At 35.4% G+C, this 12,182-nt stretch overlaps 2 long non-coding RNA genes across 2 annotated transcripts; both read right to left on the reverse strand.

Annotated features, from left to right (window-relative positions):
- Positions 1-8,382: 8,382 nt before the first annotated feature.
- LOC113039499 (uncharacterized) lies at positions 8,383-10,551 on the reverse strand. The gene is made up of 3 exons (XR_003275029.1): positions 10,482-10,551; positions 9,301-9,347; positions 8,383-8,433 (listed from the first exon to the last, which is right to left on the reverse strand). It is a non-coding gene; the product is annotated as an uncharacterized LOC113039499 (long non-coding RNA).
- Positions 10,552-10,797: 246 nt separating this feature from the next.
- On the reverse strand, positions 10,798-11,980 carry LOC113039497 (uncharacterized). Its single transcript, XR_003275027.1, has 3 exons — positions 11,765-11,980; positions 11,519-11,590; positions 10,798-10,861 (listed from the first exon to the last, which is right to left on the reverse strand). It is a non-coding gene; the product is annotated as an uncharacterized LOC113039497 (long non-coding RNA).
- Positions 11,981-12,182: the final 202 nt, after the last annotated feature.

The following is a 12,182-nucleotide window of genomic DNA, read 5'->3' on the forward strand; positions in this document are numbered from 1 at the left end:
AATAAATACTTTAAATTCTTTCAAAACCTACCACTGAAAAAAGTAATAAGTAAATGTACTTAATTTTTATTTGGCAAGTTTTTGCACAAGCATTTTTCAAGTAAATTTAACACATTTGGAAATTAAGTAAATCTACTTAACTAAGTTAAGTAAAAAATAAATAAATAATAATAAGTACATTTTATTGAGTAAAATTTAATTAAATAATATTAAATTAATGCATTTAGCAGACACTTTTATCCAAAGCAACTTACAGTGCATTCAGGTTAACAATTTTCACCTTTCATGTGTTCCCGGGGAATCAAACCCCCCAACCTTTCACTTGCTAATGCAATGTTCTACCACTGAGCTACAGGAACACTTCAAGATCTTGTGAAAAATAAGTGAAAATTTCACTTTCTTACTTTTTTATTTTGGAAAAGTTTTTACACTAACAAAAAACCAGAAACAGATATTCTAGAAATTTCTAAATGTAAAATTATTTTTTTCAAAACAGTTTTATCAAATGAGGGTAAATAAGTCTCTCACTTCTGTCCCTTTAAACCAGTTTACAGCAAAGACAGCACGAAGGACTGGATGCACATGATAAATATTCTGCAATTAAGAAAACAGACAAAAGAAATAGCACTGTAAAACCCGATAAGTAAACTTTACTCAAACCGTTTGAGTAAATAGATTGCCTTTATTTAAACCATGTAAGTTTTAAAACTTTGCATTCAAGTAATTAAGTGATTAACTAAGTGCTGATTGTGAATTAGTGATGAACAGCTGCTGTTAACAAACAGAATCACTGAAGAAAAGAGAAACACAAGAACTACTACAACTGACTTCAGACACAGACTTAGATGAAATCAACTGAAATAAAATACATGAAATCTCTCAAGATCTGATTAAACAACCCACAAACAGCATCAGCAGCTCCACTTATTAATAACCAGACTGACTTTATTTCTGTCAGACGTCTACAGAAGATCTTATTGAGAATGAACTAAGGTTTAGATGTTGATTTATTGTTTCATTTGAAGTAACCATGTTAGAGATCAGTGTTTGCTTTAGTTGGGCTCTTGACCCTTGACTTCTGTCTTAGTCTTTTCTCTGGCTGTTATAACCATGTGTTTCTAAAACACATTTGTTGTAACTCAAAAGCCCAGAAGAAATATCATCAGGTGTTACCCTGTACCTAGGTGTAGATTGTTATACTTTATATTGGTGATGATAATCATCAATTATTGATCTGTGTGGAGTCTAGTGAAGTAGGTGTTGTGTAATTAGTAGAAATGATTCTAGTAAAAGTGACACTAATAGCCAGTGATTCTGTGATAATCAGTTAATATAAAAATGACTTTCTAAACATTTTTGTACACATACATTTTTTTTCTATGTCAGTAGTTGGTCAAACACAGACATCAATAATCTGAATATTAACCTCTACAATGGTGACGAAAAAACATGCTGCAATGCATGCTGCTGGGTACTATTGTAGTACAGAACTCATCCATGGCTCCCAGCATGCTCTGCAGCATTTTTTTTATGGTCACCATTGTTGAGGTTCATATTCTGATTATTGATGTCTTTGTGTGACTGTTTGACACCGTAGAAGACCACACTGTTTGAAAAGTCATTCATATTAACTGATTATCACAGAAACACTTCCTCTTAGAATCACTTTTACCATAATTAATCAAATTACACAACACTTATTTTATCAGAGATTAGACTCCGCACAGTTCAATAATTGATGATTATCATCATCAATATAAAGTATAACAATCTACACCTAGGTACAGGTTAACACCTGATGGCATTTCTTCTGGGCTTTTGAGTTACAACAAATGTGTTTTAGAAACACATGGTTATAACAGTCAGAGAAAAGACTAAGACAGAAATCAAGAGCCAAGAGCCCTACTAAAGCAAACACTGATCTCTAACATGGTTACTTCAAATGAAACAATAAATCAACATCTAAACCTTAGTTCATTCTCAATAAGATCTTCTGTAGACGTCTGACAGAAATAAAGTCAGTCTGGTTATTAATAAGTGGAGCTGGTGATGCTGTTTGTGGGTTGTTTAATCAGATCTTGAGAGATTTCATGTATTTTATTTCAGTTGATTTCATCTAAGGCTGTGTCTGAAGTCAGTTGTAGTAGTTCTTGTGTTTCTCTTTTCTTCAGTGATTCTGTTTGTTAACAGCAGCTGTTCATCACTAATTCACAATCAGTACTTAGTTAATCACTTAATTACTTGAATGCAAAGTTTTAAAACTTACATGGTTTAAATCAAGGCAATCTATTTACTCAAACGGTTTGAGTAAAGTTTACTTATCGGGTTTTACAGTGCTATTTCTTTTGTCTGTTTTCTTAATTGCAGAATATTTATCATGTGCATCCAGTCCTTCGTGCTGTCTTTGCTGTAAACTGGTTTAAAGGGACAGAAGTGAGAGACTTATTTACCCTCATTTGATAAAACTGTTTTGAAAAAAATAATTTTACATTTAGAAATTTCTAGAATCTCTGTTTCGGGTTTTTTATTAGTGTAAAAACTTTTCCAAAATAAAAAAGTAAGTAAGTGAAATTTTCACTTATTTTTCACAAAATCATGAAGTGTTCCTGTAGCTCAGTGGTAGAACATTGCATTAGCAAGTGCAAGGTTAGGGGTTCGATTCCCACATTCGATAAAAGTGTCTGCTAAATGCATGAATTTAATATTATTTAATTAAATTTTACTCAATAAAATTTACTTATTATTATTTAATTTTTTTTACTTAACTTAGTTAAGTAGATTTACTTAATTTCCAAATGTGTTAAATTTACTTGAAAAATGCTTGTGCAAAAACTTGCCAAATAAAAATTAAGTAAATTTACTTATTACTTTTTTCAGTGTGGATCCTCTTCACTTGCATGACAACATCGGAGTTTTGTATGTTATACAAACTGGAATGTGTATAGAGAAGAAAGATTCACACAGTATATAGCACACTGGTAAATCATTATTTTGGCTAGATGGCCTACATTAGGATTAGGACATGTCTGATGTGAGTTTGTTGTCTGAGCTGCTATAAGAAGCTGATAGCAGTGCAGTGTTATAATCAGGTTAAAACAGAAGCAGGTTTAACTCTGGGCTGGGTGAATGATGATGATGATGATGATGATGATGATAACTAGGCAAATAAAAACAAAATAAAATGAACAACAATAAATACATCTGTATCAGTAATCTTGATTTAAAAGTTACCAAAGACACCATACAGTCAGTCATTTAAATACTGCCACCTGCTGGTAGAAAGGGGGAACAGTTATCCATTACGGTGGAAACCACATTAAATATAAATTAGTATAAACGAAAAAATAAACTATCAAAACGGACCCGGTATAAACTCTGGCCACCCCTGTGGCCACCCCTAGGATTATTTGCAGTGGGTGCTATTAATTTAAATGCAGAATGTAAATTCACAATAGTTTAAAAAGTGAAAAAAAAGTGCAGCACCCGCTGCAGCCACAGTTTTGCGTCTCCGAGCAACATTAAAGTGTTTCGTTCCTGAATGAATCAACCGTTTAAATGATTCCGTTCAATCGCAATGACTCACTTATTAACAGTGACTCGCTGCCACATATTGGCGGTTTTAATTTCAAATTTTTTGGAACCTTTTCATTTTTTAAATAATTTCAAACATCAGTTTTCAATGTTTTGTCTTTATAATATCAAAACATTATTTATTCATTTGTAACTACAGGTTAAAGTATTCCATGTTCCACGGAGCTGCATTAAACAGTGTGTAAAAACATCTAAATGGCACTTCAGGTGCAGCTTCTGTTTTATCTGCATTGCAAAGATCAATTTTGTTGATACCGATTGCATTTGCTTGGTAAAAGCCCAAATGCAAGTATTTGACCTAGAAGATGGTGTGCACACTTTTAGAAACAATGGTGTAAAGGTAAAAATAAAATAAAAAATCAGGTGTCAGCACAATTAAAAAATAAGATATCAGCACAATAACACTCAGCAAAATAGTCTAATTATCGTTATCAATAAAATCCTTGAACTCACAGAGATATAACTTTTTGTCTATATTGCAAACCCTTCATTTTTTTTCTTTATTTTAATGTGCCACCCCAAAATTTACTGTGGCCTCATTTGGCCACCCCTGTTAAAATTTTCTGGGGGCGCCACTGTCAAAGTAAAAAAATGTGATTTTCATAAAACTTTGATCAAACTTTTCATCTTTATTTTTTAGTCCCTAAATTGTTCAGTTCCAGAGATGAAATTTAAATATGGCTCCAAGAAAAAAAAACAGAAATGTTCTTTATTTGATATGGAAAGATCCTATAATGAATGTATGTATTGTGATGTTTGCAAATATTTTTTCTAGAGATCAAGAATTCCAAAAAAGGTCCAAAAAAATATTGACAGAATATATTACACTCTAAAAGTGGCTGGGTTAAAAATAACCCAATTGGCAACCCAGCACTGGGTAAATATTGGACAGAACACGTGCTGGGTTAAAGTAACCCAACATGCTGGTTTACACATTTTAACCCAGCATGCTGGGTTATTGAGAAAACCCAAGTTAGAGTCATTTTTACAATTTGTGGGTTTGCATTTTTATTATTCTGGGTTATTCTTGCTGGGTTATTCTCATAATTTCACTTTTGCTTAACAAAGCAATCATGGATTAATAAATAATGAAGAATACAGGTTATTTAGACTGTTAAAAAATATTTTTAATGCCATCTGACATTCAAAAATTTGTACCAATGACAAACAACATGGAATTTTCCTTTTTTTTTTTTTTGTTTCCAGCAAATGCAAAATAAATAAATAAAATAAAAATCACAGAAATACAGTTGCAATAAATAAGAAAATTATTTCTGAGTGACCTGTCTAGCTGTTTAACTATTACATTTTGACATGTTTAGCTATTCAAATACACAGTGAAATGACATTGACAATTAACATTCTTTAAATTTAAATTTAAAATCATTTAAACTTAAATTTATATAAAGTATATAAAGACTCCAATGTAGGTAGATGTGCACTGCTTAGGGTAGTTCATATAGTTCACCCAAAAATGAAAATTCTGTCATTTATTACTCACCTTCATGTCGTTCCACATGACCTTTGTTCATCTTCAGAACACAAGTTAAGATATTTTTGATGATATTCAAGAGCTTTTTGGGGAGTCGTGGCCTAATGGTTAGAGCGTCGGACTCCCAATCGAAAGGTTGTGAGTTCGAGTCCAGGGCCGGCTGGGAATTGTGGGTGGGGGGAGTGCATGTACAGTTCTCTCTCCACCTTCAATACCACGACTTAGGTGCCCTTGAGCAAGGCATCGAACCCCCAACTGCTCCCCGGGCGCCGCAGCATAAATGGCTGCCCACTGCTCCGGGTGTGTGTTCACTGATCTGTGTGTGCACTTCGGATGGGTTAAATGCAGAGCACAAATTCTGAGTATGGGTCACCATACTTGGCTGAATGTCACTTTACTCACTCACTTCACTCACTTTCAGACCAGGGTGAATAATTAATGACAGTTTTCATTTGTAGGTGAACTACTGTCAAACACTTAAGATTTGAAGCAAAGATCTACAGCTGAGAGCAGTCTACTCTGCTATAGAGCCCGTCAATGGAAGGACAATTTTCAAAAGGAATTGCTAATTATATTTTCAATTGCGTTTTCCACATGTGACAAATTGTGACATAATCCAAACACAATTGCAAATCTTGAACAAAAACACTGTTTCAAAAACACTGAAAAAAAGTTACCTTTTCAGTTTTCATGAATGCACAGTGACTGCCAAATTTCAAATGGAAAAGCAAGGTCTGTTTGCAGCTGTATTTTCCATGTATTATGAGTAATAAGCCTGTCATATTGATCTGCATCATAGCATCATACTGCATCATAGCAGCTTTACAGTATTAAATAAGAAAATAGTGTGTAATAACGCAAAGGGACAACAGTAAACACTCAGTTTTCAGTTAAAGTCAGTTCATTATTGATTCAGTGATGTATCGTCCCTCTTTGCAATCAAGTCAATGATATCGCTTGATATTAATTGTCCCCAACTAAGGAAAACCAAGGAGCCAAAACTCCATCGGTGACAGAATGGAGAATAAAACCTTGGGTGAAACCAGGCTCAGTTTGGGGTCAGTTCTCCTCTGACCGGACGAAACCAGTAGTTCAATTCCAGGCTGCAGCAAAGTCAGATTGTGCAGAAGAATCATCTGTTTCCTGTGGTCTTGTCCTGGTGGTCCTCTGAGACAAGGTCTTTACAGGGGATCTGTATCTGGGCCTATGTTGTCCTGGTTTCCGCTGTCTTTCAGGGCAGTAGAGGTCCTTTCTAGGTGCTGATCCACCATCTGGTCTGGATACGTACTGGATCCGGGTGACAATTCAACGTCACTGCTAAAAGGACAATTCATCTTTTAAATGTTTGTTTGGGGCATTTAGAGATTTAACACATTTTGATAAATAATTATTTGTGACCAATTAGATTAATGAGAAAAGCATGTAATTATTAAGATTAAAAAAACTATTCACTGACAGTCCTAATTCCTACTTAATGATTCACATAATGACATTGTAAATACAACTTATCCACCACCTGATAAAAACATCACTAAACATGAACAATTAATTTAGCATATAATGTTTATTTAAACACTTTTTTGGAGATTTGTAACATTTAATAAAAAAAATTCCACCAAAAAATTATCATCACAGATTTTATTTGCACTCAGTTTTGTGCATTCAGCTAATAATATAACATAGCTATTGGCTATATCAAAACAGAACAAATTATCAATAAACCTTTTTGGGCGGGAAAATGCAACTTTGCTATATCAATATGCTTCCTCAGATTCGATGGTGAACTTTTGAAGCCAGACATTTACCTGATGAAAGTCATAATTGAAGTAGAAATATGTGTGTTTGATGCATGAAAACAATGATCATAAGTTCTCACGTCAGGCACACGTTTGAGCTTCTGTTTACCATATTTAATGTGCATAAGATAATGTAAAAATATAATGTACTTTTCAAGATGAAATAAAATTGTAAGGAGTAAAAAGTAGTTGTTTCTTCAGAAATGTAATCAAGTTCAAGTAGTCAGTTTAAACTGTACTTGAGTGAAGTACAAATCCCCAAAAATAATACTTACCTGTAAGTACAGTAATCAAGTAAAATTACTCAAGTATTTTACACCTATGCATACTTGGCATGGAGAATAAAAAACAAAACCGAGTTAGGGTTAGAATAAGTGGGGACTGAGTGAATTTTATGTATAATGCAACATTTTCCTGATAATTAAGATCAGAAGCCTTTGATCATGAAGACATGAGGCCCACATTGCACAACCAGGCCTTAGATTTCCTACCACTGTCATGGGCCTTAGTAAACCGGCCCATAGTCAAGTCATTCAGTGTGAACAGATTGAGGTCCTTAGTGTCCTGGAACGCTCCCTATTGTCAGGGTAACATAGGAAACCTACCTCTCTCCCTGGTTTTATGACAAGAAAACATTAGACATTATATTGATGGCCAAGCTGGAATTGTTTCTGGCTTTAACAGTTTCCCAGGCTCATGTCTCCGGTCTTTCTGATCTCTTAAGTCTGATCACTTTATGTCATGCACATACTGTATGTTGATTGTTGACACAGAGGAAGGATGAGATTATTTGTGAAATTTGACACCAATCTGTCTTTGTATGAGGCAAAGGATATGAAAAAATGGCCTGAGCCTGAAAAATCATTGCTGACCTAGGTACCATTGATGAAAATTGATAAATGTGCCTCTTCTCTTCATTGGGAATGTTTGAAATGTCTTAAGAACTCTCATAATTGATCTGAACAGACAACCATGAGAACAAAAACAAACAGTGTTGTATGCTAGCGATCAGAGGTAAAAAAGGATTCAGTAATACATCCTGTCACCAGGGATAGGAGCCCATTTACTTTGCTCCAAAATTACCATCAATACTAACTACAATTTTCATCATAAGTTAGTATAATGCCAATTTGGTACTTGTTCTGGTTGCCTTGGCTTTAGATTTTTTTAGTTGCTAAGATTGGCTTGCTAATCTGCCTTAAGGTGGACGAGGATGTAATTTTCTTCTAAAAAGAAACTTTGTTGTATTATTTTCCTGTTATCACTGTGAAGCTGCTTTGATACAATCTGTATTGTAAAAAGTGCTATAAGCTGTAAATAAAGGTGACTTGACTGTCACTACATGCAACTTTCGTCTCACTTTTCCCATCAAATACAGCACAAAGTCATGACACATTAATTATTCAGTGCAGTCAATGATTGACAGACAAATCATAAAATGTAACAATAGTGAATTTAATTATTGAGAAATATATATAAAACAAATAGTAAAACAGTATTAGTCATCAGGCGAATTTGCTGGCCGGCTCCCAGGTGTCCTCCCAGACTCTGCCACTGTAAAGAGTCCAAAAGTCATCTTACACACAGCATATACAGTACAGCTCACAACTAGTCTTCTGGCTCAAGTTTGAAGATATGTCATCTAAAATAAAGGTTTACCCTTTTTCTGTGGGATAATTTATTTTGGTTTATTTTATATGGTGTTTGTCAAGCATCAGTCATTTTGTTCAAGTGAAAACTGGACTCAGTCGCTTGGACACAGTCATCCCTACAGTCAACCATTTTTAAATGGTTAAGCCGTTTTAAAATCGGTTTAACCGTGTTGCTATACAAATACTCACCACAACGGGGTGGGAACAGAAATGTGATTAAAGGCCTCTATGTCGGCCGCAGAGGGGGTCAGCAAAGACGCAATGGCACAACAAAGGCATCTGCGTCGCATCTACATGTAACTATGAACTCAGAGCTGAAGTGGACTAGAAAGCGATCTGCATCATCTCTAAGTGAACTCATAATGTGAACACAAAGAAAGAGTTGTTCACAGGCCTTTTAAATTGGACTACATTTGGTTCATAATGGGAGGTTTCACTTTGTAAAAAGAACTGTATGCTGTTTATCTAACTGTACAGCAAACACTTTATAAAATAGCCCAAACAGAGTTAGCAAATGTATAGGGCAAACAGGTTAGAATGTATTTGCTTCAGATGTCATATGACCAAACTTGAGCCAGATGACTACTTGAAGGCTGGTGTGCACATGTTCTCATGTGTTTAGTTCAGTTCACTTAGATAGTTCCTTGTGCCCAAAACAATTAGCGGTCCCACTTTTACTTCAAAATTCACTTTGAAGGCTGAAAGTTACCAGGTTTTAAAACACTAAGACTGTGTAGCTATTGACTAAATTACATCAGCCATCACTTACCAGGAAGAGCAAGGTAGCCAACACACTTTCACCTCTGCTGCCTTCCCCTGCAGAAACATACACACACACACACACACACACACACACACACACACACACACACACACACACACACACACACAATCAGATACCATTCAAATAATGATGTTTTTAGGATTTACAGTATGTCCCTTACAAAAAATAAGTTAATTCAAGTTTTCTATTAGTATACTTATTTTAAACAAACAATAAAAAAGCATACTTTATGCTTAAATTTCATAATTCTCAAAAATATACTTTATGTACTTTGTAGAAATACAATTATTACACTTAAGTGTACTTGACTTATACTGAGAGAAAAGTCCAATTATATTTGGCCTTTACTTGTACTCTATCTTTTGATCGAGATATACTTAAACATATAATTAAGTATTCAAAGTATAATTGGCTTTTAGTTTTGTTAACGGTTTTTATCGAGTAGCCTATTAAATAAACTTTTTTTCTTTACATAGTTTTCATATACAGTCTTATGAAACTTGTGAAAATATCATTTAGAATATTGATATAAAACAGATATGTTTCTTATTCAGCATATCTGAAATTTTGTCTAGGCTAGTCCACTGGCATCAGTACATCAGAATTTACTTTAATTGTACTTTACTCTTTCCCCACCATTGACTGAATTTTCCAGCTATCCATGTTTTCACTGTCATACGATAGGATCCGCTATGGCACATAATTTAGTACAGAAACTAAACACACGAGAAGAAAAAGCTGAACCAAGTGATATTTTACACAAATGTAAAATAACATGATCATCAAATATTAAACAGCTTGTAAATCAAAACTGCTTAAAACTGCTTGATCATCGTTCTGAATCTAATCAAGTCGCAGTCTTTAACACAAATTTGATTTTCTCAAATTCTTTGTTTAAAATGTTGCCTTTATGAAACTTACAGACATTCAAGTGTGGACAAAAAAGAAAGCATGAAGCTAATAAAATGTTATTAAAATTAAAGTACAGTTAAATGTATACTTCATAAAATTAACTTGAAGTATACTTTTTTTTCTTGTGAGAGGGTTGATAGTTGAAAAAGTTTGATACCTACTGCTCAGTTTCTGTTTTGTCACATTTGGATTGAAAGATGAGACAATATGAGATAATCAGACAGCCTAATGAAAAATATGGTTCTACATCTTACCCCAATCATCCGTCTTTCCAATATTTTATCATATGGATAAATTGTCTGTCGACTGCATTTGCAACCTTAAATGACAAAGGCAAAAAAAAACTTTGGTTCACTTCAAATGGGTCTGAGTTTGATTGAGGTGTTCATATATGAATCACTGTTCTTAGTTCACTTTGAGGGCTGAAAGAGACCAAGTGTGAATACACCCTGAGTTTGGTCCAATTAAAAGGGGGCTACATGCAGAAACAACTTTACACCCAATGATATACACATGGGGTACAAAGAATAGAAACAAATATACACATGGGGTGCAAATAATGTCTACTTGCTTTTTGTTTTCTTCTTTTTGGCCAGGGTCGAGGGTGGGGCTTGTGTGGCTTCTGTACCTGTGGCTTAAGGTGCAAGGGGAAAAGATTAAGAATTATATATTCAGTATCTTGGAGAAGTGGCTTAATTAATAGAAGGGGGTGAAATTCACATTGGTTAACTTATTTTATATTAAAGCTGCAGTAGGTAACTTTTGACGCTTAATAAACAGAACTGCTTGCGTCTTGCGGAAGAACATTGTAGCCGGAGCTACTTCTCTCTGTTTATGTCTATGAAGAATCACAAAAGTACTGGGTTACACCGCCGCGGTATCCCCGAAGCAATCTAAAATAGTCCGAATAGAAACACTTATTATAGGTGCACCCTATTGATTCAGGACAAGCTAAAAACACGGTTTGGAAAATGGATTCATGGTGTACTCGCTTATTATATACATTTTTCTACATTTTGAACACAAACAAAGTTACGGACCGCAGCTCTGATTGGTTGTTTCTTACCGGGAGCGGATGACTTTTTGCAAATGGCAATAGGACACTGGGAGGAGCCAGAGGAGCTTGATTTTTTCACAGATTATCTGTCTCATATTCTACTGTCAGGACATAATGACAGGGTTAACAAATATGTACAAAATTTATTTTTACAAAAGTTACCTACTGCAGCTTGAATACAATGAATACAAAACCATGGGGCCAATTTACAGATGGGGTGCAAGGCAAGATTACTTTGTCTTTTCTTTAGTTGAGGTTGGATGGATGGTGGGGCTTGTCTGTCTTGGCCTGGGCTGGATGGTGGGGCTTAAGGTGCAAGGGAAAAAGGTTGAGAATTTTATATTCAGTATCTTGGAGGAGTGGCTTAATTAATTAAAAGAGGTGAAATTCCCCATTTGTAACTTGTTTTATATTGTGCAGTTATTGCAAAAAAAAACATAGGACAAATTTACAGATGTGGTGGAATGCAAGCTTACTTACTTTGTCTTTTCCTTGGTGGTAGAGGCTCCACATGCTGCTGAGCCTGAGAGACGATTGGACATAGTTCAAGTGTAATCAGTTGGTGGTCTTGTGGGATTAGCTGGTCTAGGGGCTGGTCTTGCTGGGGCTGGTCTTGCTGGGGCTGGTCTAGGGGCTGGTCTTGCTGGGGCTGGTTTAGGGGCTGGTCTTGCTGGGGCTGGTCTAGGGGCTGGTCTTGCTGGGGCTGGTTTAGGGGCTGGTCTTGCTGGGGCTGGTCTAGGGGCTGGTCTTGCTGGGGCTGGTCTTGCTGGGGCTGGTTTAGGGGCTGGTCTTGCTGGGGCTGGTTTAGGGGCTGGTCTTGCTGGGGCTGGTCTAGGGGCTGGTCTTGCTGGGGCTGGTTTAGGGGCTGGTCTTGCTGGGGCTGGTCTTGCTGGGGCTG

The sequence above is a fragment of the Carassius auratus genome, chromosome 22, assembly GCF_003368295.1.
Source record: "Carassius auratus strain Wakin chromosome 22, ASM336829v1, whole genome shotgun sequence".
In the NCBI taxonomy this organism is placed as follows: Eukaryota; Metazoa; Chordata; class Actinopteri; order Cypriniformes; family Cyprinidae; genus Carassius; species Carassius auratus.